Below are 26821 nucleotides of genomic sequence, written 5' to 3'. Positions count from 1 at the left end.
TCGTCCATAAAAATTCCGTCATTATTTGGGAACTGACATCCATCAGTGGCTGCAGATGGTTTCCAAGTATCTGAATATCCAGAGGACACTGTCTATTCCATGTAAACACAGCCCATACCATTATGGAGCCTCTACCAGCTTGCACAGTTCCTTGTTGGCTTCACGGGATCCATGCCAACTCGAAACCTGCCGTCAGCTCTTACCAGCTGAAATTGGGATTCATCTGACCAGACCACTGTTTTCCAATTGTCTAGGGTCCAGTCAATACGGTTGTGAGCCCAGGAGAGGCACCATACGTGATGACATGCTGTTAGCAAAGGCACTCTCGTTGTTCATCTGGTGCCATAGCCTGTTAATGCCAAATTTCACCACAATGTCCTAATGGATATGTTCATCACATGTCCCACATTTATTTCTGTGGCTATTTCATGCAGTGTTGCTTCTCTATTAGAACTGACAGTTCTATGCAAGCAATGCTGCTCTCACTTTTTAAGAGAGTGCCATCGGTCACTGGATTGTGTGTGGTGAGAGGTAATGCCTAAAATGTGGTATTCTTGGCACTCTCTTGACACTGCGGATCTTGGAATATTGAATTCCCCAACAATTTCCAAAATGGAATGTCCCATGCATCTAGCTTCAACTATCATTCCATGTTCAGAGTCTGTTAATTCCCATCGTGTGGCTATAATCGTATCGGAAACCTTTTCACATGAATCACCTGAGTACAAATAACAGCTCCACCAGTGCACCAACCTTTTATGCCTTGTGTATCTTATACTAATGCCATCTGTATATGTGCATATCGCTATCCCATGACTTTGGCCACCCCAATGTATGTCCGCTCAACACAGTGTGTGACAAATGACAAAAATACTCTTAATAGAAAATTAAGAAGTATTTGAAATAATCATGATACAGTATAACCATATTTGGCTTTATGAAGGTAATTAATTTATTTAGCTGCACATGAGTTATGCTGGGTAGAAAAATGAGTGAGATATAATCACTTCAGATATTCTGTCTGTTAACAGCATGAAATTATTGGAATGTTCTGCTATACTTACCCATGACAAGGAAATGTGAGGCATCACTGTGTCCTGTTCAGTAGTGCCTGTTTTAATGTATGGTGTCACTTAAGACAGCCAAGTTTTTTTGATTGCTCTCAGTAGTATTCATTAGTCATCACTAGTCACTGTATGGAGAGTGTCCTAGTGACCAATGGACTGCCTGTGAAAGATAATGCACTCTGTGCCATACTTGTAGTACAGAAGCTATTGAATGTATGCACATTGAAGACAGGTGTGTGCCATCTGCCTGGCCTCATTATCGTGCTTCTTCTGGGAACAAGTGAACATTGCATCTCCATAGGGAATGTAGCTTTTTTCACTCGGTGTGAACAGTCAGAGCATATGCAAAGTGTGGGTTTATGCACTGTATTCGTTTGGTTGTACTCTTTCACGTAATTTTCCTAGGACTTTTGTCCTGTTAGTGGCTATTTGTTGACCAAATCTTACTTCCTGAAACAAAACTGTAATCTGTTAATGACATTCAGTGTTCACTTACTGTGTATTTGATCTGGGTTACTCCAAAAGCCATAGTTTGTGAAAAGGGTCAGCACAGTTTCTTGATTTTATGCCCATGACAACACTATAGCCATATCTGAATCATGATGAATTTCATGAACTGATTAAAAAAAGAGCAATAATAAATGAGCAAAAATCCGTGCAGGAGGTGTGTATAATGCACATGAAAGAGCCTCACATGATACCAGTTGCATAAGAAAACAGGAGCACACTTTCCATAAGTGGTGATGATAAGAAACAAATCACACAGAAACCTTAATGCATCTTTCTGTTCTTCAGTTTTATATGAAATCACAATGATCATCCTTAATGGGCAAGTTGGCACATTGGTTATGTCACAACGCCTATTACAGGAGGGTACATATTCCTTTGTGGCCATCCAGCTTTAGCTTTTCCATAGTTTTCCTGTACCTCTTAAAGAAAATGCAGCCATTGTACTTTTGAAGAATCCTTTACGAGTATCCTAACCAATTTTTTATCTATCTCTAATGATGTTGTTAACAGAACATTAAACTCTGGCCTTCAACCTTATTCCTCTTTGTCCTCATCCTGTTTAAGAACTATTAGCATAATGTGTATCTATAATTGATTGCAATGCACATAACTCACATAATTTCTGTTTACATTTGATAATTCAGGAGACTATGATTCTTACAATAAAAATTCCCTTCCCTTATTATTCTATATCTACATCTATATACATATTCTGCAAGTCACCATACAGACAGTCCAAGGTGGAGGGTACCTTGTATCACTGCTAGGATTCCCTTTCCTGTTCCACTTGCAAATAGAGCACGGGAAGTGATCGTTCTATAAACCATCCTTAATGTCATTTCTCTACACTTTCTCAGTAGTATTTCACAAAAAGGTGTCTTCTTCACTCTAGGAATTCACATTTGAGTTCATGGGGCATTTACATAACATTCACGTATTGACTGAACCTACCAGTGACCAAACTGGAAGCATGCCTCTAAGTTCCTTCACTGTCTTCCTGTAATCTGGCCTCTTGGCCAAACATTCAAGCAGTACTCACACAAGTGTTCTTTGTGCGGTCTCCTTTATCAATGAGCCATACTTTCGTAGAATTCTCCCAGTAAGCCAAGTCAACCATTCACCTTTCCTACAGCCAATCTTATGTGCATTCCTTTTCATGTCACTTTGCAACATTGCCTCATGATATTTAATTAACATGACTGTGCCAAGCAGCACACCAATAATACTGTATTTGAACATTACAGGATTGTATTTCCTACTCCCCTGCATTTATTTATATTTTTCCCACATTTAGAGCAAGCTGCCATTCACCTTCTCTGTTCTAATAGTTTTAAAATATTTTCACCATTTACAATAAGTGGCATCGCTGATAAAAATGCAGAAACTAGTGACAAAAGAGCTTAACAGAACAAAAATGAACATAAGTAGAGCAATGCGAGAAGTATTCCGTGAATTTGAAGGTAATATTCTATGTACAGAGCCAAGAAAAACCCCAAAGACATTTTCGTCATATGTTAAGTCAATTAATGGATCGAAGTCTTCTATCCAATTACTTGCTGATCATACTGGCACCAGAACAGGATAATAGAAAGATGATCAAAATACTTAATTCCATTCTCCACAATCGTTGCACTGAAGATGAATTAATATTGTTGCCCCTTTCAGTCTTCATATAAATGCTGAAATGACAATTATTAAAATAGCTAGATACAAAATTGAGTAGACTTACTCAATAGTGGAAAGGTGACTAGACCTGATAAACAGGGTGTGTACAACATGGGACAACCGGGAGATCCGGGAAAAACCTGGGAATTTTTTCATCCGGAAGAAAATGGAGAAAAAAACTGGGAATTTTCTAGAATTCCGAGAAGTTTTTGTTTTGTTTTGGTTTCCAGTTAAATATTTGTAATTTTGACTGGTAAGAAACAATATTCTAACAAAGGGTATCCCGCTACGCAGCAATAAAACATGAACGATAGAAAAAAGAAAAAAAAAAGAAAAAAAAACTTGGATTGCAAAGGAAATGCGCCATATACAACAACAAAACACAGTTCTCATACAAGCGTCTGCCAACAACAAAATGTGTCAAAGGCTTTAGGAAGACTGTGCAATGCTTAATAACAACCAGTTACCTCTGATGAGCATGACGTCACAACTGTTTACATTAGATTCGTTTGAGCAGTTGCAAGTGGGCTCATGCCCATGCGCAATTGAGTCGCACATGTGTGGTACCTCCTCCCATTTCTGGCTACAGAAGTGTGTTGGATAAACAGTAGCAGCAAGATGCTACCTGGAAAAATTTTACTTTCGCATGTAAGCTGCCAGATTCCATGGGGGCAAGTGGTATATCTGCCCTGGCGGAAAGAATTCATATTCTTGAGAAAAAGTCTTTTTTCACAAAGCATCTAGTATCCAGTGCACATTGGTCTATCGATTATTCATATGATTTTGAAACGCATCCCTGTTGGTTTTTGAACATTTGTGAACATATGCTAAGTTTATTTCTGAATGGATCACAAGTTGATTTTTGAATGCATACTTAATGTATGTCATGTCTCTGCCAGAGGAATCCCCGTTGCATTGAGAAATAAACTTTCCTGCAGACAGAAGGGGACGGGGCTATACGAGCTGAGCGGAATAAAGCCAAATGGGTGAATGTCAATCGCTGTTTGTTTATGTGATTGACTGGGTTTGCAAATGATCAGCGTTGTTATAATTACCAGTGAAATCCATAGATTCAGACTACCAGAGGGGAAATAAACTACTAACAGGAATAACAGGTAAGAAAGATTACGTATTATGTTCTCGGTGTATCCAAGAAAATGAAATTTTGATAGAAAATTTTTGGCCAGACCGCAACACTAGTAACAGCCAGTTGTAATAATAATAATAATGATAATAATAATAATAATTCCCGTGGAGGCCCGGGAAAAGAATAGGCCTCCGGTATGTTCTGCCAGTCGTAAAAGGCGACGAAAAGAACAAACCACTAATAGGGCTAACCCCTCTTTTAGTGTGATTAGTTGGTTCAGGACAGAACTAAAGAAGCCTTGGACAAGCGCCGTCATGGTCAGGGACGACGCTTGAACCCTACGCCCGCCCACAATGGTAATGACACTGCTAGCCAACTGGGAAATGATTCAAATCCAAATAGAGGTGTTTTGCAGGATATGCTTCCTGCAACCACGCTAGAAGGAAAACAAAGACAGAGGATGAGATGGTCAGATGAAGTTAATCGACACCTCATGTTCTGTTATTACCAAGCAACAAACCTAGGAACCAACACAACTGGATACAGATCACAAGTATACACAACATTTATTACCAGATACCCAGAATTAAAATTTTTAACAGAACAATGACTAGCTGATCAGATCCGTGTAATAATCAAAAATAACAGGATACCCCAGTCAGAATTAGAAAACATCAAACAACAAGTACAACAAATACTGGAACAAAATAATGTGCAATCAGAAGAAGAAGAAAATACAGTAATGGACTCAAACATCCCAGAGCAAACAAACAAAGAACAACATGCATCAATTAAACAGTCGGAGGAAAACGAAATCTTAAGACAGCCACCAGAACAAGCACAAATAGAACACGAAGTGACACACATGTTAGATATAGAAGAAAAATTTCAGCTGACATATATAGAATATAAAGACACAAATACAGACATTAGAACATTCTTGCATAGATCGCCAAATAACCCACAAGTCGAAACAACAATAAAAACTATCAACACAATCATACACAACAAAATAAATGAAAACACAACTATGGAAGAGTTAAAACTACTGGTTCATATAGGAGCACTCACTACACTAAATATACACACTAGGCAGAGATCAGAACCAACCAACACAGAAGAAACCCCCAAAACCAGCATGGCAACACAGGCTACAGATCAGAATAGAAAAACTGAGAAAAGACATCGGACAGCTAACACAATTTATAAGAAATGAAATATCAGACAAAAAACTAAAAATCTCACAACAAGAAGTGATAGAGCAATTAGATGAAAAGAAGCAGAAATTACAAGCATTGGCCAAATGACTTAGAAGATACAAAAAAAGTGAAAATAGAAGGAAACAAAACCAAACATTCAACACAAACCAAAAGAAATTTTACCAGACAATAGATAACACACACATTAAAATAGACAATCCACCAAACATAACAGACATGGAACACTTCTGGAGCAACATATGGTCAAACCCGGTACAACAAAACAGGCATGCACGGCGGATACAAGCAGAAACAGATACATACAATATGATACCACAAATGACAGAAGTGGTAATTTTGCAACATGAAGTCACCCAAGCAATTAAATCTACTCACAATTGGAAAGCCCCAGGAAAAGATAAAATAGCAAATTTCTGGCTAAAGAAATTCACCTCAACACATTCACATCTAACTAAATTATTTAACAGTTACATTGCAGACCCTTACACATTCCCTGATACACTTACACATGGAATAACTTATCTGAAACCTAAAGATCAAGCAGACACAGCAAACCCAGCTAAATATCGCCCCATAACATGCCTACCAACAATATACAAAATATTAACTTCAGTCATTACACAGAAATTAATGACACATACAACACAGAACAAAATTATAAATGAAGAACAAAAAGGCTGTTGCAAAGGAGCACAAGGATGTAAAGAGCAACTGATAATAGATGCAGAGGTGACATATCAAGCTAAAACTAAACAAAGGTCGCTACACTATGCATACATTGATTACCAAAAAGCTTTTGATAGTGTACCCCACTCATGGTTACTACAAATATTGGAAATATACAAAGTAGATCCTAAATTGATACAGTTCCTAAACAGAGTAATGAAAAATTGGAAAACCACACTTAATATCCAAACAAATTCAAATAATATCACATCACAGCCAATACAGATTAAGTGTGGAATATACCAAGGAGACTCATTAAGTCCTATCTGGTTCTGCCTTGCCCTGAACCCACTATCCAACATGCTAAATAATACAAATTATGGATACAATATTACTGGAACATACCCACACAAAATCACACATTTGCTATACATGGATGATCTAAAACTACTGGCAGCAACAAATCAACAACTCAACCAATTACTAAACATAACAGAAGTATTCAGCAAGGATATAAATATGGCTTTTGGAACAGACAAATCTAAGAAAAATAGCATAGTCAAGGGAAAACACACTAAACAAGAAGATTACATATTGGATAACCACAGCGACTGCATAGAAGAGATGGAAAAAACAGATGTCTATAAATATCTAGGATACAGACAAAAAATAGGAATAGATAATACAAATATTAAAGAAGAACTAAAAGAAAAATATAGACAAAGACTAACAAAAATACTGAAAACAGAATTGACAGCAAGAAGCAAGACAAAAGCTATAAATACTTATGCTATACCAATATTGACCTACTCATTTGGAGTAGTGAAATGGAGTAACACAGACCTAGAAGCACTCAATACACTTACACGATCACAATGCCACAAATATAGAATACATCACATACATTCAGCAACAGAAAGATTCACATTAAGCAGAAAGGAAGGAGGAAGGGGATTTATCGACATAAAAAACCTACATTATGGACAGGTAGACAATTTAAGAAAATTCTTTATAGAACGAGCAGAAACTAGCAAAATACATAAAGCAATCCCTCATATAAATACACCGGCTACACCACTGCAATTTCATAACCACTTCTACAACCCTTTAGATCACATAACATCAACAGATACGAAGAAAGTAAATTGGAAAAAGAAAACACTACATGGCAAGCACCCGTATCATCCAACACAGCCACACATCGATCAAGACGCATCCAACACATGGCTAAGAGAAGGCAATATATACAGTGAGACGGAAGGATTCATGATTGCGATACAGGATCAAACAATAAACACCAGATATTACAGCAAGCATATTATTAAAGATCCCAATACCACAACAGATAAATGCAGACTTTGCAAACAACAAATAGAAACAGTAGGTCACATCACAAGCAGATGTACAATACTAGCAAATACAGAATACCCCAGAAGACATGACAATGTAGCAAAAATGATAAATCAACAGCTTGCCTTACGACATAAACTTATAAAACAACATGTTCCCACATACAAGTATGCACCACAAAATGTACTGGAGAACGATGAATACAAATTATACTGGAACAGAACCATTATAACAGATAAAACAACACCACATAACAAACCTGACATCATACTCACAGGTAAAAAGAAGAAATTAACACAACTAATCGAAATATCCATACCCAATACAACAAATATACAAAAGAAAAGAGGAGAAAAAATTGAAAAATACATCCAACTGTCTGAGGAAGTCAAGGACATGTGGCATCAGGATAAAGTTGACATTATACCAATTATACTATCAACTACAGGAGTCATACCACACAATATCCACCAGTACATCAATGCAATACAGCTACATCCAAACTTATATATATATACAAGTACAGAAATCTGTAATTATTGACACTTGTTCAATTACCCGAAAGTTCCTAAATGCAATGTAGCATATACCGTACAGTTAAAAGGAAGTCGCCGCTTGATCAAGGTCCGCGTCACCTTCCATTTTTAACCAGACATAACGTCTGAGACAAGAAAGAAATAATAATAATAATGTCGTGTGGTGACGAGGGCCTCCCGTCGGGTAGATCGCTCGCCTGGTGCAAGTCTTGCGATTTGAGGACACTTCAGCGACTTGCACATTGATGGGGATGAAATGATGAAGGTTAGGACAACATAACACCCAGTCCCTGAGCGGAGAAAATCTCCGACCCAGCCGGGAATCAAACCTGGGCCCTTGGGATTGACAGTCCGTTGCGCTGACCACTCAGCTACCGGGGGCGGACACAGCCAGTTGTACAGACTCCGGTAGTGGCCACCTAAGTTCTCCTCTGGGAGTAGCATGGAAAACGCATTGTACGAACACATAATAACACCTAACCAGAGAATAAATGCGGGATGACTAACCAGGTGATTGTGGCAGGGTTAGTGAAATTAACTTGAGAATAAGTTTTGACACTTGCAGGAATAGTTACAGAATTGGTGATGACAAGATTGTTTGTCAGAGCGAGGAAGGAGAAGAAACGGGGACATCACACAAATTATGGAAGAATATGACGATTTCAAATTTATATAAAAATTTCAAACTACTACTTTTCGATCTCATGCTTGAGAAGCTGGACCGCATGAATGAAATGTGAAACTATCTCCAAACATAAAGCTTTTTGCTTGTAGTAGGCGTGATAGGCATTTGATATTAGTACTTTGTGAATTATATTCTGTCGTGTTAAAAAAAATGTGACAGTTTGTGCTAAAACAGTCTGTTTATTTGGTGCATGTTACAACTGCTGCAATATTAGACAGGCCTATTTCATTTTATGTAGCAGACAGTGACAAAATACACGTAATGAGATCGACAAACCACATCAGTCTTGGGTACTGTTTGTATTAACAGCTTTTTCAGTATTAGACAACGACATTTCATTTTTTCATGTGGCAAAACGTTTGATGAAGTAATAGATCTTTTCGCAGAAAGGAAAGGACACCATGTAAAGCTGTAGCAAGATTAGAGAGAAAAAAGTGCTAGGACTTAAGGACTGAAGAAATGTGTACTGTCTTGCTTGTCACTTGTCTTTGTTGGTTTCATGTATTCTATATTTAATTTTATGTTACACAAAAAAAATCAAATTATTAGTAATAGGCAATAAAGAGTGCAAATTTTCTGAAGAGTTCTTGTTCTCTGGATTACAAATAATCCCATCCAATATTAATTGCGAGATGGTTTTTTTTCACCCAGGAGAAAATGTATTTTTAACCTGGAAATCCAGGAAAAATCTGGGAATTTTTTTTTCTTGTCCACATATACACCCTGATAAAGGATACCTTTATGCTTTTATATAGATTATGCAAAATATAATGTAAGCCCAAGTGAAAAGGAAATAAATTTTAATAGTATTACAATTACAGGTCATGTGGAGCAGTACAACTATACATAATTGCGACTGACATTGATATTCTGACACCAGTGCATAGGAAGGCAGTGGATTGCTCCAGTGTAGAAACTCCTGGATTGCTAGTGGATTCGGCTTTCCATGGTGTTCTGCACTTCATTGTCACAAGTGAACCTCTAACCTTTCATAAGGGGGCAAAGATATGCGAGTCACATGGAGAGTTGTCAGGGCTGTAAGGAAGATCTTCCAGGACTTCCCACAAAATTTTTGAAGGAACTCGAGGATGTTCTTGACCACATGTGGCGTAGCATTGTTCTGGAGAAGCAAAATCCCATTTGAGAGCTTGCCCCTGTGTTTGTTCTTTGTAGCCTCAGCAGCATGTTACTGTACTGCTCAGCATTAACTGTGGTAGCTAGTCAGTAAGTAAAGATCAGAGGTCCTTCTTCATTGAAAAAGAGACTGAGCATCACTTTTCCGGCCTTCACGGCAGATTAGGGTGTTTTTGGACAAGGGGAGCCAGGACACTGTCACTACATGCTCATCCATTCGAAGGCAGGGTCAAAGTGGTGATACTACATTTCATTACATGCAAAATTCTGAGCAATGAAATCTTTTCCTTGCACTGCATATCTCAATAGATGGGTCAAGGAAACACACAGTCTTCTGATTCTGTGAAAGATGGTTGGGCAATCACTGTGCCTAAAGTTTTCCATAACGAAGCTTCCCGTGGATTATGTGATGCACAGTGTTAGCAGGCAGTTCAACAGTAATGTCACGTATGGTGATACGACAATTCATCCATATGAGCACCTCCATCATAGCACTGGTGGTAACAGCATGTGCCTGCCGAGAGCGTAGCATATCCTTGATGTTTACAAATCCCACCTCATAATGCCCACACCATAAGCATATTGTGCACCATGTGAGATATTGTTTTCCGTACACCTCTTTCATGCTGCAATAAATTTGTGAAGCATGTTCCCCTTCTTTGTGCTGATTGGAAGGAATCCATCATGCACTGAACTACGGAAACAACTCTCCAAAATTGAGGAAATTGCTGCGAAGCTGTTAACTGTGCTTTTGCAACTGGGAATACCACCATACCACCTTTTGACAAACAAATTCAACCCCTGGGGTTACATATGATGCCACTACAGCGAATATCTCCTTTTCAATTGGGCATGCCTCCTTCTGGAAGGATTTCACCATAGGTTGCTGGAGCAGTGAAGTATTCTCTTATTCAGTAAGAGTCGTCAGACAGATGTGCATAACTATATGTCTATAATACTGACATCAATTTGCTGTTGAATTACAGAACACTTTTCATGATCCCATGTTGTTACCATTTTGGGGAAGAGAAATCTATATAGGAACCAACATGGATTCCACAAAGAATTTTTGAAACTCTGCCCACTCTTAAGATCCAGAAGGCAGTGACTAACAGAACACAGGTTGATGATGTGTTCTTTAACTTCCACTTGGTTCTGCCCAGAAGAGACGTAAATATTAGTATTGTATTATTGTCATTAAAAATTCATTAGTTTTTTAACTATTATCATATGGGAAAGGCAGGTTGTTCATTATAACTTTTTTAACATTTTTATTCTATGGAAGAGTTTAATTGTTGATCCATTGTTGATAGGCAGATGTTTCATATATCCAAGATGCTATGGGAACCATTCAAATAATGATACCCACACACAACAGTACATTGCCACATTCTACATTTTAACTGGTTGTACTGAATAAACTCCAATGCATGTGCCAGTTCTTTCTGGAATATTGCCGAGGTCGGAATGTGTGTATTGCTAAAGCTTGTTGAAGTGAATATGTATCTTAATGAGTATATCAGAAGTTGGAGATGAAATGACCAGGACTCATTATACACTGAAAAGTCGAAATTATTGTTGAGAGAGGTAGTTGTTCATTACATAAGCATGCTGACTGATGATGATTTGATTGCGCTGGAATCTTCAACTTCAATTTGTCATGAAGCATACGATGGACGTACTGGCTGAATAATTATTTGTTACAGATGAAGAACTCGTCCATGAAAATGAAAACTATGTTGAGGAACCTTTCAAAAAAATTCAACATAATAGCGCACCAAGTGAATACAAACCAGAAGGGAAAAAAAGAAGAAAGACGGAATCTCTCTCTCTCTCTCTCTCTGTATTCTGTAGTAAATATTGCTGTATTATTATGTAAATGTAAATATTGCAAAGGCACATTGTACATGGGATCTACGAACACTGCACAAAGGATGCATCCAGTTGAAAAAGAAGGAATAAATATCCAAATGGGAAGAAGAAATGAAAAAGGCCCTCAGGGGCTCAGCATTGATTTGCTGGGTATGGATTTGGTGACCTCAGGGTTCGTGAGCTGGGGACTGGTAAGCGCCACAGTAAGCTCTGGGTATGCTTCAGCGACCACCGCACAACGCGGCAGTGGAACGTTGTGTGTCTCAGGGAACGGAGATCTTGGCTTGACCACCTGAATCAAAAAAGGATGGGATAAACCTATATAAAAAAAACCTCAATCTCAAGGTGTGCTGTGTGCTGATGGGATGCTTGGCTGTTGAGGTGGAACAGTCGTTAACGGGCAACCACTAGCGAACCTGCTGCACCTCAGTTGTATAAGGCTTACTCAAGCATGTTGGGCTCTGTCTGAGTGGACCCTGGGAATGGTTTCCCTAGCTGCTTGTTGGACTGAGATGGAACCCTCGAAATCATCTTCTTCTACTCCCAGCAGGAATGGTGTATCGCCTGGGAGTATTTACACTCATTCATCCAAAAGAATGAGAGGGGTTAGTCCTCCTGATACTAAGAATACTTTCGACTGCAGTAACAGGGCTCATGGAGTCACGAATAACAATGTGTTTCTGGTGACAAAGACGAAGGAGGGGACATCTGAAAAAGTGTCCCCCTTTTATATCCATAAGGGGTTGGAAGGCCTTGCTGGAAAATTAAAATCTATAGAAATATTGCGTAATGGCTCATTGTTGGTCAAAACTAACAGTTCAAAGCAGGTAGACCTTCTTAAGAAATCGCAGAAACTGGATGGCTGTATCATTGTTGAGATGCACACCTCTCTCCACTCAAGTAAGGGCATTGTCACATGCCGAAATATCATGAACATCGACATAGCAGAACTGGAGCAAGAATGGGCATCCCAGGGAATAGTCGATGTGGAGCAACGAACGCGCAGGAATAATGGTGCAACTGAAAAGACTGCCACTTTCATTGTCACATTCAATTTTCTGACACTGCCTGAACATTTTATGGCGGGGTTCTTTTGGCTTAATGTTCGGCCATACATTCCAAACCCAAAGCGGTGCTATAAACTTTTGACCACACAACCATGTGTCATGGAGGTGAAGCAATCTGCGGGAACTGCAGAAAAGCTGCTCATGACGCTGGGACTGACTGCTCATTCCACCGACCTGCATCAACTGCTCTGGTAACCACCCACTCTCAAGCCGAGGCTGCCGTGTTTTTGCTGAAGTATTTAAAATATAGGAGATACAAGTGACCAAGCAGATTCCCTATGCTGAAGCCCAAAAAGAATATAAGGCAACAAAACTCCCTGCCTTTGCCACTTCATATTCTTCCATGGTGCAGAAAACTATTCCCAAGGCGGATGCTTCGACACAGACGATGCCTAGTGTGCCTGTGTTTACCACAAGCACCTTTACTTGCATGTGTATATGTCAAGGGAAAAAGAGCAAGGACAAAGCAATCCAGGCAGCTGCACCAGGAAAGACCAGTCTGCATACAGAAGGTACAAGGAAAGCAGAGAGCCTCTCAATGCCCTTTTTCCCTCTCATCCTCGAAGGGACGGGGTGCAGAGAAAGGCTCATGACATTCAGGTCAAAAGCTGCCGCGAGTACTGTTGGACGTCATTCTTTCCCATATGACTGCTGAGAAGGATATCGTGGAGTGAGATGCCTTGGATCCAGGCAGCCCCTCCACGCCCCCTCGCTCTTAAAGTGCTTCAGCTCCCCAGTGCAAAGATAGGAGTAAATTAAAACTGCACCGATGACATGGCTTCCATACGACAGTGGAACATGAATAGTTTCAGGACTCATGTGGAGGACCTGAAACTCTTAGCACAGATATGTCCCTTGTGCTTTTGTTCACAAGAAACTCATTTTAAAGATACAGATGTCCCTGTGCTGCAGGGATACACACTATACTGCAAGGATGACCTATTGGGGGAAAGGGCCAAGGGCGGTGTTGCAGTGTTTGTCACTAATGCGCACCACTCCTCTGCCCTCCCCTTGGCTACTGACCTGCAAGCAACTGCAGTTCAAATTCATGCGTGTTGAAGGATCACTGTTTGCTCACTGTATTTATGTCTGCAAGATGCAGTAGACTCTGAGGCTCTCATGGATCTTATCACACAACTCCCATGACCATTCCTCCTCCTGGGAGACTTCAATGCCTATCATGGCCTGTGGAGCTCAACCAATACTTGCCCTCGGGGTCAGGTTTTGGAGGGCCTCATGACGTCTCATGAGCTGTGCGTCCTCATCATGGGTACTCACACACATTTCTCTACTGTTACTGGGTCATTCTCAGCCATCAACCTCTCTTTCTGTTCTCCCGCTCTCACCGACTCTGTTCAGTGCGAGGTCATTGATGACCTTCATTCCAGTGACCACGTCCCAAATCGCCTTCACCTACTAAATGGCTCACCACCTGAAATTAAGCCCCGAAAGTGGATAGTCAGCAGGACTAACTGAGTGTGTTTCAACCAGCTGGCTGTGTTTGAACACTGCTACAGTGTCCAAGGATGGGTGGACCATATCACATGAGTGATCCGTTGTAGCCCTGACTTCTCCATCCCACATGTCCTCAGGTCATCTTAGGAGGTGACCAGTACCAGACAGATGAATGCCATTCCGTGATCCAGGAAAGGTGTGTGGCTCTTCAAAATTTTAAATACTGACCGACAGCAGACAACCTTAGGGCCTTTCGAGTCGCGAGGGCCAAGGCTCGATGCATCATTAGGGAGGGTAATAAAAGGTCATGGCAAGCGTTCCTGGACTGCATCAATCGTTCCACTTCTTCTATAAAGGTATGGGAAGCCATCCGGAGGATTTCTGGTAAACGCATCTGTTTACCGATAGCAGCAATGCTGAAACAGGGTGCCTCCAAACAACACCCAGAGACTTTACTCAGACGCTGGCTGAACATTTTGCACAAAATACTGCCAATGCACGCTACAATTTGGCATTTCGTCACTATCATGCTACTGTAGAGAGGAAAAAGTTGGACTTCAGGTCCAACAGTTTCGAGGCCTACAGCTCCACCTTCTCCATGTGGTGAATCAGCCCGGACTGAGATTCTTTACACTTCACTCGGTCGTGACCAAATCTGGTACTGCATGCTTAGACATTTGCCAGCGGCTTCAGATGAAATCCTCCTCAATTGTTTTAGTCTAATATGGCAGACAGGCAACTTCCCCAACTCGTGGAGGGAGGCAATTCTGATCACTCTCCTCAAACCAAGAAAGGACTGCACATGTCCCAGTAGTTATCGGAGTATCGCCTTAATGAGCTGTGTAGGAAAGACCCTGGAGCAAATGGTTAACCATCGTCTGGTCTGGTTGTTAGAGACCAGGCAACTCCTTAGCCACTCTCAGTGTGGATTCCTAAGATTTCAGTCCATTGTCAACAATCTAACCCTCCTAGAGGTAGCTATTCAGCAGGCTTTCCTCTGTAAGTATCACTGTATCGACATATTCTTCGATGTAAGTAAGGCATACGATACTACTTGGAGACACTGTATTCTTGCACTACTGCATCAGTGGGGCTTTTGTGGCCACTTCTCCATCTTCATATGGTCTTTCCTGTCTCGGCAGTTTTTTAGGACTCGAGTTCGTGACACACTGTCTGATCAATTTGAGCAGGAGAATGGTGTTCGTCAGGGCAGTGTTTTAAGTGTTACCCTCATTGCCTAGCCATCAACAGTATCACCTACAGTAAGGAGTCCTGTACAGTGCTCCATATTTGTAGACGATTTTGCTGTTTTCTGTTCCTCCTCCATTGTTGCAACGGCGAGCCGTCAGTTGCCTTACAGTGCAGAGATTAGAGGAATGGGCTGCAAAGATGGGCTTCCAGTTTTCTGCAGGTGTGTGTGTGTGTGTGTGTGTGTGTGTGTGTGTGTGTGTGTGTTCAATTGAATCATTCTCATTGTATTTTTAATTTGTCTTCCTTGAATATGAGGGACACCATCCTACGTTTTAGAGATCCTGATTGTCGTGGTTACCACACCTGAGAGACCTGAAATCCTTCAGTTTTATCGGCTTTTGTGCATTTGCTGCTGGACTATGGTTGCACGGTGTATGGGTTAGTGAGGCCCTCTTACTTGTGGATCATTGACGCTGTCCATCGTGAGGGGATTCAGCTGGCCACAGGTGCTTATCGGGCCTGTCCCATACCTAGCATATGTGCTGAGGCGGGGGAACTGCCACTTACCATGCGGTGCCAGCTCCTCATGGTGCGTCAGACATGTAAGTTCCTTGCAGCTCCAATTTCACTCATACACCATACTGTTGCTCTTCCACCTCTGGAATGTCTTTTTACCAACCGTCCACGAGCCATGATGCCATTTGGCATCCGTGTGCAGCGTGTGCTGGAGTCACTCTGTGTGGAACCAGTATGACCACAAATCCAGGGTTTTAACAATCTGCCGCCCTGATTACTGGAGAGGCCCAGAATGATTTTAGATTTGGTGTGTTACAGGAGAGAGAGAGCACTTCTGCTTCCATTTTTAATGCGCTATTCTCTGTTATTTTACCTGAGTACCATAACCATATAGTTGTTTTTACAGATGGGTCCAAGCAGGCGGACTCTGTTGTTGCTCTGTGATTTTCCCGGCTCATGTCTTCAAGCTCAGACTGCCTCCAGACTTCAACACAGAATTATATGCAATCTTGCGAGCACTGGAGTGGATGAGACGTTCTCCCAGTGTTAGATTTCTCACCTGCTCAGATTCTCTGAGTGCCCTTTACTTTCTCCAATGTTTGTACCCAGCAGATACAGTAACCAAGAATATTCAGGATACCCTCCTACAACTATAAAGCCTGGGGAAGGCGGTGTCTTTCTGCTGGGTACCTGGGCACATTGGAATTGTGGGGAATTAAAGGGTGGATCGAGCAGGCAAGGAGGCGTGTCATGATCCTCTGGTATTTCAGTGTGCTATCCCACTGCATGCTATCACCTTACTGTTGAAGTACAAAGTCATGTGTCGATGGGAAGACAAGTGGCTGGCAGTGACTGATAACAAGCTCAGTGTCACCAAGCCCACAACTCAGATGTAGAGTACTTCCTTTTAGCCACATCAGTGAGACGAGGTACTTCTTACTCATCTTCGCATAGGCCACAGCAAGAGGACCCTCCAATGTGTGGTGCTCGTGGCACGCAGATCACGGTGCACCACATTTCATTGGACTGGATCAGACTGCGGCAGGTTTGCCACCGGATCTGTCATCTATTTGATGTAATGATCAAACGAATGTGCTTAGGGTTTTAAAGTTTTGTGAACTGTCCAACATTCTTAACAAGATTTCAGTGAGATGTTCTTAATGTGTCAAAGGGTGTCAGCCAGTCACATTTCCCTGTGCTTTTCTTTTAGTTCATGTGTGTTTTGTTTTCTCTGTGTTTTAATTTCTTGATTAGCTCTCTTCCCTTCTAATTGGTTTTAGTGCATGTGAGTGTGCACGTGATACAGAGTGACTGTGTGGTCATTTTGAGTGCATGTGTGTACAATACTTTTAGTTCATCTCCACATTTGTTTGTTTGGTGTAAGGTTGCTGATGACCTCACCATTGGGCGCCCATCAGATCCACACACACACACAAAATGAAAAAGGTGGGATTCAGTCTCACAAGTATGCAATTATCGATTGCTGGACATATGATCGTTTTTTGAATCTGGAGGAAGTTATCAACAAATGAATGCATGGGATTTGCAACCCTGGACCCTGGCAGCAGCAGAGCAGTTTGCAGATTTTGAGTTTAAAGTCTCTGAGATGGGTCAAGAAGTTAAAATGTAAGCATGGGATTTGTCAACGAAAAGTGAGAAAATTTATTTCAGAAAAAGAAACCACAGCTTTAGAAAAAACCTTGGCATCTGTAGAGATTTTTCATATGCAGACATTGAAATTAATACCTACTAACAATAAAGATTTCATTATTAACACTGACCAGACAAGTAAATTATCACAGATCACTTTTGTGAAAAAAGGAGCAAACACAATCTTTAAACAAAAGCACGACATGGATAAAGTTACACATACATACACCGCACAATATTCTCTAACTCTTGTCTAGGAAATTGCTAGCCAAAGTATTTGTTTGTTTGCAAGAAGTAACTGGTAAATTTAGCCCTTGAATTCAGCACACGGTAAACAAATATTCTCAAAAATATTCAATGTTGTAATGATGTCTTCAAAATCTAGAAAGCTAACAACAGGAATGTTCACCGAATTCCTTAACAATTGTCCAATGCTTTATATGGGGAAAGAAAAGCTCCTGTTGAGTATTGACTCTTTGGAGTGTCCAAAGCCCGAATTATATAATTAGCACTTTCAAGATGAGGAAAAGTCACCAGCATGCACAATTAAAGTGATTCCCTCAAATTGTACTCCCATCATCAATTAAAAAATCCAGTAAACTGTATACAAAAATGTACATATCTCACTGAAAATGATAGAGAGAAATTCTTGCAAAGACTGTATAAAAAAGAATTAACAGTAAATCATCAAGTGTGATCACCAATATTTAATGAAATGATCCCATATGCCTGGTATGCTTTCAAACTTTATAAGAAAGAGGGATTGTTATGAATGTCAGTGGAGTATGTTTTTGCACAGACCTTCCACAAAAATATTGTTCATGTAAAAATTCTTTTTTATAGATTGTGGCAGATGTCAAGATAGTTTTTGTTTTCAGTGTTTTTATAATAATTATCATTCAAATTCGTGTATGTAAAAAATATAAAACAGTTATGTAAAGAAGTTACTTTTATTCTATCAGATAAATTGTTATTCTACCAGACAAATTGTTGTAGTTGCAATAAAAGTTTTATTTAACTATTTTAAAATACAATATCAGTTTTAATTTGTTTCATTAGATCTATCAAACAGTTGGATCATGTATAAAATAAAATCATTAATGATTTTGTTGACAATAGTTACGTTATTCATTTTACTTGAAAATACTTCTAATTATTATCAAAGAAATAAATTGATGGAAGTACAGATTGAAACCGGATCAGCAGATTAAAAATCAAGCATGATCCCAATGAGCTATTTTTATACTGGTTCAGGCATTCATTAAACTGGTATACAAAGTGTGGGTAAAACTTTGAAACCATTTCTTTTCTCAGTACTGACTGGCCAGCGTGTTTTACTACTGCTACAGAATAACACACTTTAACTAAATTACTAGCCAACCAAGCTTCATTCCAATCCGAATTTCCTAAGTTGTGCTCTCCCCTTGTAAGATCAAACAGAATAGTGAAATATATATATTTTTTTAACTGCTCTAGTTTATCCCTCCCTCTCTCTCTCCCCCCCTTCCCCCTCTCTTTTTCCCCCTTCTCTCCACATTCCTCCATTCTGCCACCTTCCGGTTTTTTTTTTTGAGGAATTCCAGTTATTTGAGCAACTTACGATGTACTAAGAGATGCTATTGTGATCTGATCTTTGCACAGAACATATATTAATACTTGACTTTCTCATTGCTTTCCAGGATACTGTGGTCAGTAAAGAAAGCCTTGAAGCAAACTTGTATATCATTGCAGCTTAGTTGTAGTGTGATGGCAGCTCATGTGCCTGAAGAAGAGAACCTACAGAAATAAGGAAAATTTTGTTTTTGTGCACATATGTCATCAATCTGCATGTTTGTACACCATAGCCCATAAGGAACTGAAGCCTATCTCAGTACGAGAGGAGTAGTTTGTGTTAACAAATTTTTGTATGTATGTCTATGGCAACCATTTGGCCATTTTGTCTGTTTTCAGATTTTTTAATTTTTATAGATACATATAATTATTTTATTATAATTGAAGCCAATGGTGCACTGTTCAGAATAGCTCCATGGATAATTTATTTTACATGTTGATTGATGATGACTGTTATAAATCGAAACAGTAATTTCAAGGACACCTTAGGTGATTATCATTGGTGAAATGTGTATGTATTTTGAAATACAGCACAAGTAATGCATTACAGGAATACTAATTATGATGAACCAAAATTCTGAGTAGGTATGTGGAGTTTTATTAATACAGCAAGCAGAACTGTGTAGAGGCTGGCCTCGTCACTGAATGCCAGATATCCAAGTGCCCATTTCTGTTACTCATATTTTAATTTTTTACTGTAATGAAAATATTTGTCTTAACATTTCTCTCTGTAGATTGAGTAATGGACAGTTTAAAGATTATATATTTTACTTGGGTATGAAACTCGTGGTTTGAAGAGCTCAGTTAATATGAGCAAATCGCAGAATTTTTCACATTATTGTTTGTGATAATTAAAAAAAATTGTCTACATTGTTATAATTTGTTGATCATGTACATTATATGTTTTGAGCTTGATTTGTGGGTATAGAAATATGAACATTCGTGTAAACTTGAATAGGATTCTATGTGCTCCATTTTTTTTTTTTTTTTTTCTTGTATGTTGTTTTTAATTTTTGTGTATTTTATTCCTTTCTCACAATGAGAATGACAGACAGTGGTAGAACCACATTTTATTCAGATGGACAGAAGCAAGTTGCATTTGAGTCATGGGAAGTCCAGGGTAAGAATAATATTTGAATAGGTTGATGATGGATCACAAAAATGTTAGATGAACTGAAAAAAAGGTCTACTATTTCCTCTCCTCCCTTTCTTTTTTTTGCAGTTTGGGGGATGATATTTATATGTATTTGGCTCTTTTATTGTTGCCATTGTATGGTCCTGTTTCTTAAGCAAGCCTTTCTGCTGCACATTGGCCTTGTGTGTCCTATGTCACATGTGCACCACATTTATGTGTAAGCCTACAGTATGGTGGAAGCTCATCTTAGGAGAGAGATGGCTGCCAAAAATTATGAATAAGAGGGACATGAAGGTGCAAACACAGCTCTATGAAAAAATGTGGATATTTCTTTTCACAGAAACTGATGACGTACATACATGAGTAGCTTTTGCATTGAGTTAAACAATCTGCAGATATCAAAAGTTACCTGATCTGTTAAGGTACATATCCTTCACACATTACATTCTTCCTACTTCTAATTGGGGAACTTCCTGTAAAAAAAAATGTGAGACTTCAAATAAAATACTGTGTTGATTTCTTTCCTTTGTTATTAGTTATATCATAGCCTGTCTTTGCCCTTTTTGTCCTAGCACTTTCTTTTTTATGTTTTTTTATATGTTGTATGTCATAGTCAAAGAGGGGAGAATAGGTTATAATAGCAATGCATTCAGTTTAGCCAGGAACAAGTTTTCTGGGTTTGTGGTAGGGCTTACCAAGCTGGAATAATATTCAAATGATTAATGATTTGCTCGACATGTATTGAGCAGTGCATATTTGTGCAAGTTCGTGTGTGTGTGTGTGTGTGTGTGTGTGTGTGTGTGTGTGTGTGTGTGGACTATATCTTCAGGAAATATTTAAATTGAAGAGAGAGGTAGAAATTTCATTTTTTTAGGAAGTGAACTTGAAAATGCATTATAGATTTGTTAAATACATCAAAGAAACTCTTAACAACTACAACTACTAGTACTACTACTACTACTACTACTACTACTACTACTGTAATAATCACTATTATTATTATTTTTATTATTATTATTATTAATATTATTGTCAGGATGTGGTATGCATCTTTTCTGAACTGGCCATTGTTCCACAAATCAACCTTGAGTGGCCATGTGCACCGCATTTACATGCAAAGGCTGCAGTATAAACACAACGTAGTACAGAGTTTGTAACCACACATTACGAGTAAGAATGAAGTAAAGATACAAAATACGGATGTTTCACATTACAGAAACTGACAGTATAAAAGTGGGAGTAACTTTGACAGTAATCCAAAAGCTTCTGTAGGTATCAGGTATCTCCTGATGTTTCAGATTGTATGTACAGAAATAATCGTCTGTGTATTGTATGTAAACAAAAACAAAAATCCTGTAAAAGGACAACAGTGTGACTTTCAGTAAACACTGTGTATATCTCAGTTCTTACTGTTCTGTTTTCTGTGTATCTTTTTGACAATTTTATTTTGTGCTCGAAATGGAAAGGAAAGACAATGGCAGACCTGTATTCTATTCCGTCAGACACAAGTAAGTCATATTTGTGGCTGAGGAAGTCCAAGAACAATACCTAAATAGGTTTGTTAGCTTTACTTGACAGATGTAGATGTCTGTGTGTGTGTGTTACATCACACCGAGCAAGGTGGCACGGTGGATAGCACACTGGACTCTCACTCAGGAGAACAATGGTTCAAATCCATGTCTAGCCATCCATATTTAGGTTTTCCACAATTTCCCTAAATTGCTCCTGGCAAATGCCGTGTTGTTTCCTTTGAAAGGACACAGACAATCTCTATCCCCAAACCTGGAACATTCTGAGCTTGTGCTCCATCTGTAATGACCTTGATGTTGACAGGACATTAAACACTAATCTTCCTTCCTTTATGTTATTTCACCAGTTAAATGTGTGTAAAATCAGACAGTAAACTAGGTCTTTGTAGTGTTCCTCGGGGGATGGCGGAAATCCAGAGAGAAATGGAGAGGATGCTCCAACGTGTCAAAAACTGCAAAAGGAACTAATGAATCTCAAAATTATGGAGTGGTGTTAGCTATGAAGTTGCGTTGCTTTATTCTTGTCAACAGAATTGGTGTTATTTCATTATCTATTTAGAGCATTAGTTACACAAACGAAAAAGAAAAGGAAATGATGAATAGATAATGGCAAGTTATGACTTCAGTCATACAAGATGATAAAATGTTGGATTATGAAAAACTTTTAAGCAGAGAGAAGGTACACAATGTAATAAGAAAAAGAAAGTAGTACTGCTGCAAAAAGTTAATTAAGTACTATTAGTAGCATTAAAACATGGCATTAGCACTCTGTTGGTCACTGCAAAATGCACTGCATTCCTTATAACTTGAGATGCTTGGACAACATCAGAGTAACAAAATGTGGTGAGCGATATGTTTCAATGAAAGTAATTTTTCTAACAGCAAAAAAAATGATAACTGTATTAATGGAGATGACAAAAAGTACCCATTTGGCTGAAGTGCATAAAAATAATGCAGCACAGTGGAGAGAATCTGGAAATTATATAGATTCTAAGGAAAAGAAAACTGCATTATGCTCTGAAGGGAAGATATCTCAACAAAGGGCATTGGTAAATTGGCTGGCACTACAGAATTAAGGACTACAGACCGAAATGTACAAAGTAATCTTTGGTTTTTCATTCATCCCTATAATACACAACAGTAAAGACCCAGTTGTATAATTACATTTATACAATTTAAACAGATGAAATTAAAAGATAAATTAAGGATGTTTTGAAGACACTGTATCCTTATGAATATTGAAACATAGATTTATAAGACCAGGAAACCTTTAAAATGTTTTCTCTTAAAGTAGCTGCAGATGTTCAGTATGTGCCATGGAGAAGATACAGAAAGCCTTTGATTTCAATAGGTACCCTCCAAATCCACTATATTACTTTAGGAATATATTGTCCGTACAACTTCGGAGCAGACACATGGAGAATGTCTTTGAGACTTGTAAAAAATTAAATTCTTTGCATATGTATGACAATATTTAGTGTTTCTTGAAAACTTTTTATGTGGAATAGCAGGACTTACTAAAATAATCAGCATGTCTGCAATATGTATTGAGTTTACTGGGTGTCATAAATTACGTTAGACAAATGCTGAGATGGTTGTTTCAGCAAGGTTATGGCCAATTTCTGTACCCATACTTGCCCAGCTAAGCTTTCACGGCATCTCCAGCGATCCTGACATAAGTATGATGTTAAACTGTCATCTCTATTGCTTTCATTTTATCAAAGTAATATATATTTACTTATTTCGATCTTATTGTTTGGCTCATTTAGTGAGCATTGTGTCCAGCACACAGGTCAAGCTATACTTTGATAAATAATGTCAAACAAAATTAGTATTTCTGAAGAATTACTAATTTAGATTTATCTCACTGCATTTGGAACATGACACACTGACTTTGGATAACATACTGCAAAAATATAAAAGCAAGGGCGTACATAGCTTGTGCAATTAATAGTCAAGAAATGAGTTCCTGTGTACTTGGCAAAGTACTCCAGATGTGTACCGAGCGAGGTGGCGCAGTGGTTAGCTCACTGGACTCGCATTCGGGAGGACGACGGTTCAATCCCGCATTTGGCCATCCTGATTTAGATTTTCCGTGATTTCCCTAAATTGCTTCAGGCAAATGCTGGGATGGTTCCTTTGAAAGGGCACAGCTGACTTCCTTCCCCATCCTTCCCTAATCCGCTGAGGACGATGACCTCGCAGTTTGGTCTCTCTCCCCCAAATCAACTCCAGGTGTGTAAGAGATAATGGTGTTTACCAGATCATGATACGCGTTATAGAATTAAAAGACATATTTTGCACTGCGGGCCCCAAAGAACAAAAGTTATGAGTTATAGAAGTTGTGAAAAACAGCAAACTTAGCTTTCATATGCAAATGATAAGCAGCACAATCCATGCACTACATCTGACATGACAGACTGAGCATATGGTAGAACTTGTGGTATAAAGTACCTGATGAATCAGTATGAATAAAAACAATAAAAATGAGAATGTAGTGTGAAAAAGGTTTCACGGAATTAAGCTGTGCATATTTACTGCTCCATTGCTCTGTACCTGAATTGTGATAATGTAATAATCCAAAACATAAATAACAAAGATCTCAAATATAAAATGATAGTTCTATAAGAAGAAGATGCCCTTGTCTTTTAAATGGTTATGCTGATAGGTATTGTCACATCTCATTTGTTAATTTGTATTATGACTGGCACAACAATCACCTTGATTGGTGTGATACACTCATTCACTACAGTGGGATGCCCTCCTAATATCATACTGCACATATCATTCCAGCTATTCTCATGGCAATATTCTGCAGTTGGTGTTGATTTCAGATACCGAAACAATCACTTCACAAAAGTGTAACTAACACTTAATTCTCTAGACTATCTAATAACATGTGGGACATAACTCATTGAAAAGAAGGTTGAAGAGTTAACCTAGATAGTGTGTTCAGTGTCTTATAGTTTTGCAGAAACCTAAGGGTATTTTCTTCTCACAAAGGACCATGCAAGCATCTCATCCATATTTTTTAAACATTTATTCTCAGCATATAAATGTGTGTCCAGGATCTGCTTAATGATATTAAATATTAATTGTAGATTGGTACATGCACAGAACTGTGATACTGTAAAGATTAATCGAGCTATCTGCACTAAAAATATCATATATAAAGTTGAGATTGTGGCATGTTTAATTGATTGGACTAACATCAAATGTTCAGAATGGCCATAAATCTTTCCTGGTATGCTTACAAATGTAATGGGCCAGATTCTGACAAGGTTATCAGTGAAGTAAGCTCAGAAAGCAGTAGCCAGTATATACTCATTTTCAGTTAAAAATATGTGCACTGCTATCCGAGTATCTAGTTACGGTAGATGTGTTTATCAGCTGCAGTGAGAATCCACAGTCAAAGAGAAGTTGAAAGTTTTAATATACTTTGGTTTATAAATCATTTTATGTTTGTTACAAAACTACAGGATGTGTAGATACTGAACTGTGATAATCATAGAAAAACTAAGAGTCGGGCATATATTTTCACATTTTGTAACTGTAAGATCTGCACTGAATTCACTTCATAAAAATAAACTTAACAAGAGAAGTATTAATTTGCCTGAATTCAAATGTATATTGTTTGAAATTGTAGATGTAAATGTAGAATGCCTATTTGTTATTAATGGAAGCTATATTCATTTAGATGAAAGTGCAACATAAGATGTAACTGAGATTTAATAGTTTCAAGCTATAATTTGATTTTTTAGTCTATTGACTATAATTATTTCACAAATTGTCATTTTCTCCAATTTGTGCTACTTATATAAGTTTTATTTCAAGAGCCATCACAGCAGATTTGCATGTCTGCTTACTATTGTAGTACAAGCTTTTAACATGAATAAGCAAGTTTTTTCCTTGATAAAATATGAAGAGAAGTCAGTATTGAGTGCTTTATATCTACCTTCCTGTTCTTTGGAAGGATCAGAGTTTTAAGTTTTATGTGAATAAAGTATTCTGATTTAAAGTCCACATTTATGTTGTGTGTGTTTATTTATGTTTTTAATTGGACTATCAGATTCATTTGAATTATTTACCTCAGGTATGCACTTATTCAGTGTCACAGCCACATAGTATAATGGTGATTGTAACAGAAATGGATTATGTTAGTTATAAAGTTTTTGAAAAATCTTGCAACTTTTCTCCATGCTTCTGAAAGTTGTGTTTGTGCATGATTATTCCTATGTCAGGAACAAAATCAGGTATTCTTACATCAAACTTGTTACAATGTATTTTTTTTTTTTTTTTTTTATAAACAATACTGACATGTTGCAGTCACAAGTGGACATAAAAGCTCTTGCCACAAAGTTGAGATTTTTACATTGCACTAAAGCTAGGGAGACTTTTTGACACCCCAGTAAATTACAGCCCCTGTCATACCAAAAATACTACTTTTCTCAATATATTGAAGATTGCTCAACTTGTGGAAATAACAGACAAGAACAACTATCGTATACGGACCTCAGAGAAGCTCAGCATAATCCTTATGGCCTCAATCTCTGCTAGCCCGTTATCTCATACCCACTCTCTTCCCTGCAGCCTCCCTTTCCTCTGTTTTTGTCGCCTCTCCTGCCCACTCTTCCATATCATTGTCATCGTGCACTACATAAACTCACTTATACATTCCTATCCCTTCACCTGCTGCTTCCTATCCTGTGCACCTGCTGTCTCTGTCTCAGATGTAGGTCTTTCAGTGCGTGCAGGTGATGTCATGAAAAGTCTTCACTGTAAGGGTATTTTGGAGAAACATATGCTAAAAAGCATATGCAATGAAACTGGATTTTTCAAAACATAAATGACCCAAAGGATTGTCAGACATGTCCA

At 38.6% G+C, this 26821-nt stretch overlaps 1 protein-coding gene across 2 annotated transcripts in view; it reads left to right on the top strand.

The window, feature by feature from the left end:
• The window catches only part of LOC124556855 (polycomb protein Scm), a 195527-nt gene extending 169558 nt beyond the window's left edge, over window positions 1-25969 (top strand). For both annotated transcript variants that reach the window (XM_047130876.1, XM_047130875.1), the window contains exon 15: window positions 19351-25969. The gene's annotated coding sequence lies outside the window, so the exon portion shown is untranslated. The remainder of the gene's footprint in view (window positions 1-19350) is intronic.
• The last annotated feature ends 852 nt before the right edge of the window (window positions 25970-26821 follow it).

This window comes from Schistocerca americana, chromosome X (assembly GCF_021461395.2).
Source record: "Schistocerca americana isolate TAMUIC-IGC-003095 chromosome X, iqSchAmer2.1, whole genome shotgun sequence".
Lineage (NCBI taxonomy): Eukaryota > Metazoa > Arthropoda > Insecta > Orthoptera > Acrididae > Schistocerca > Schistocerca americana.
The sequence above is the reverse complement of the archived record's forward strand: the minus strand, read 5'-3'. Positions and strand labels throughout refer to the sequence as shown.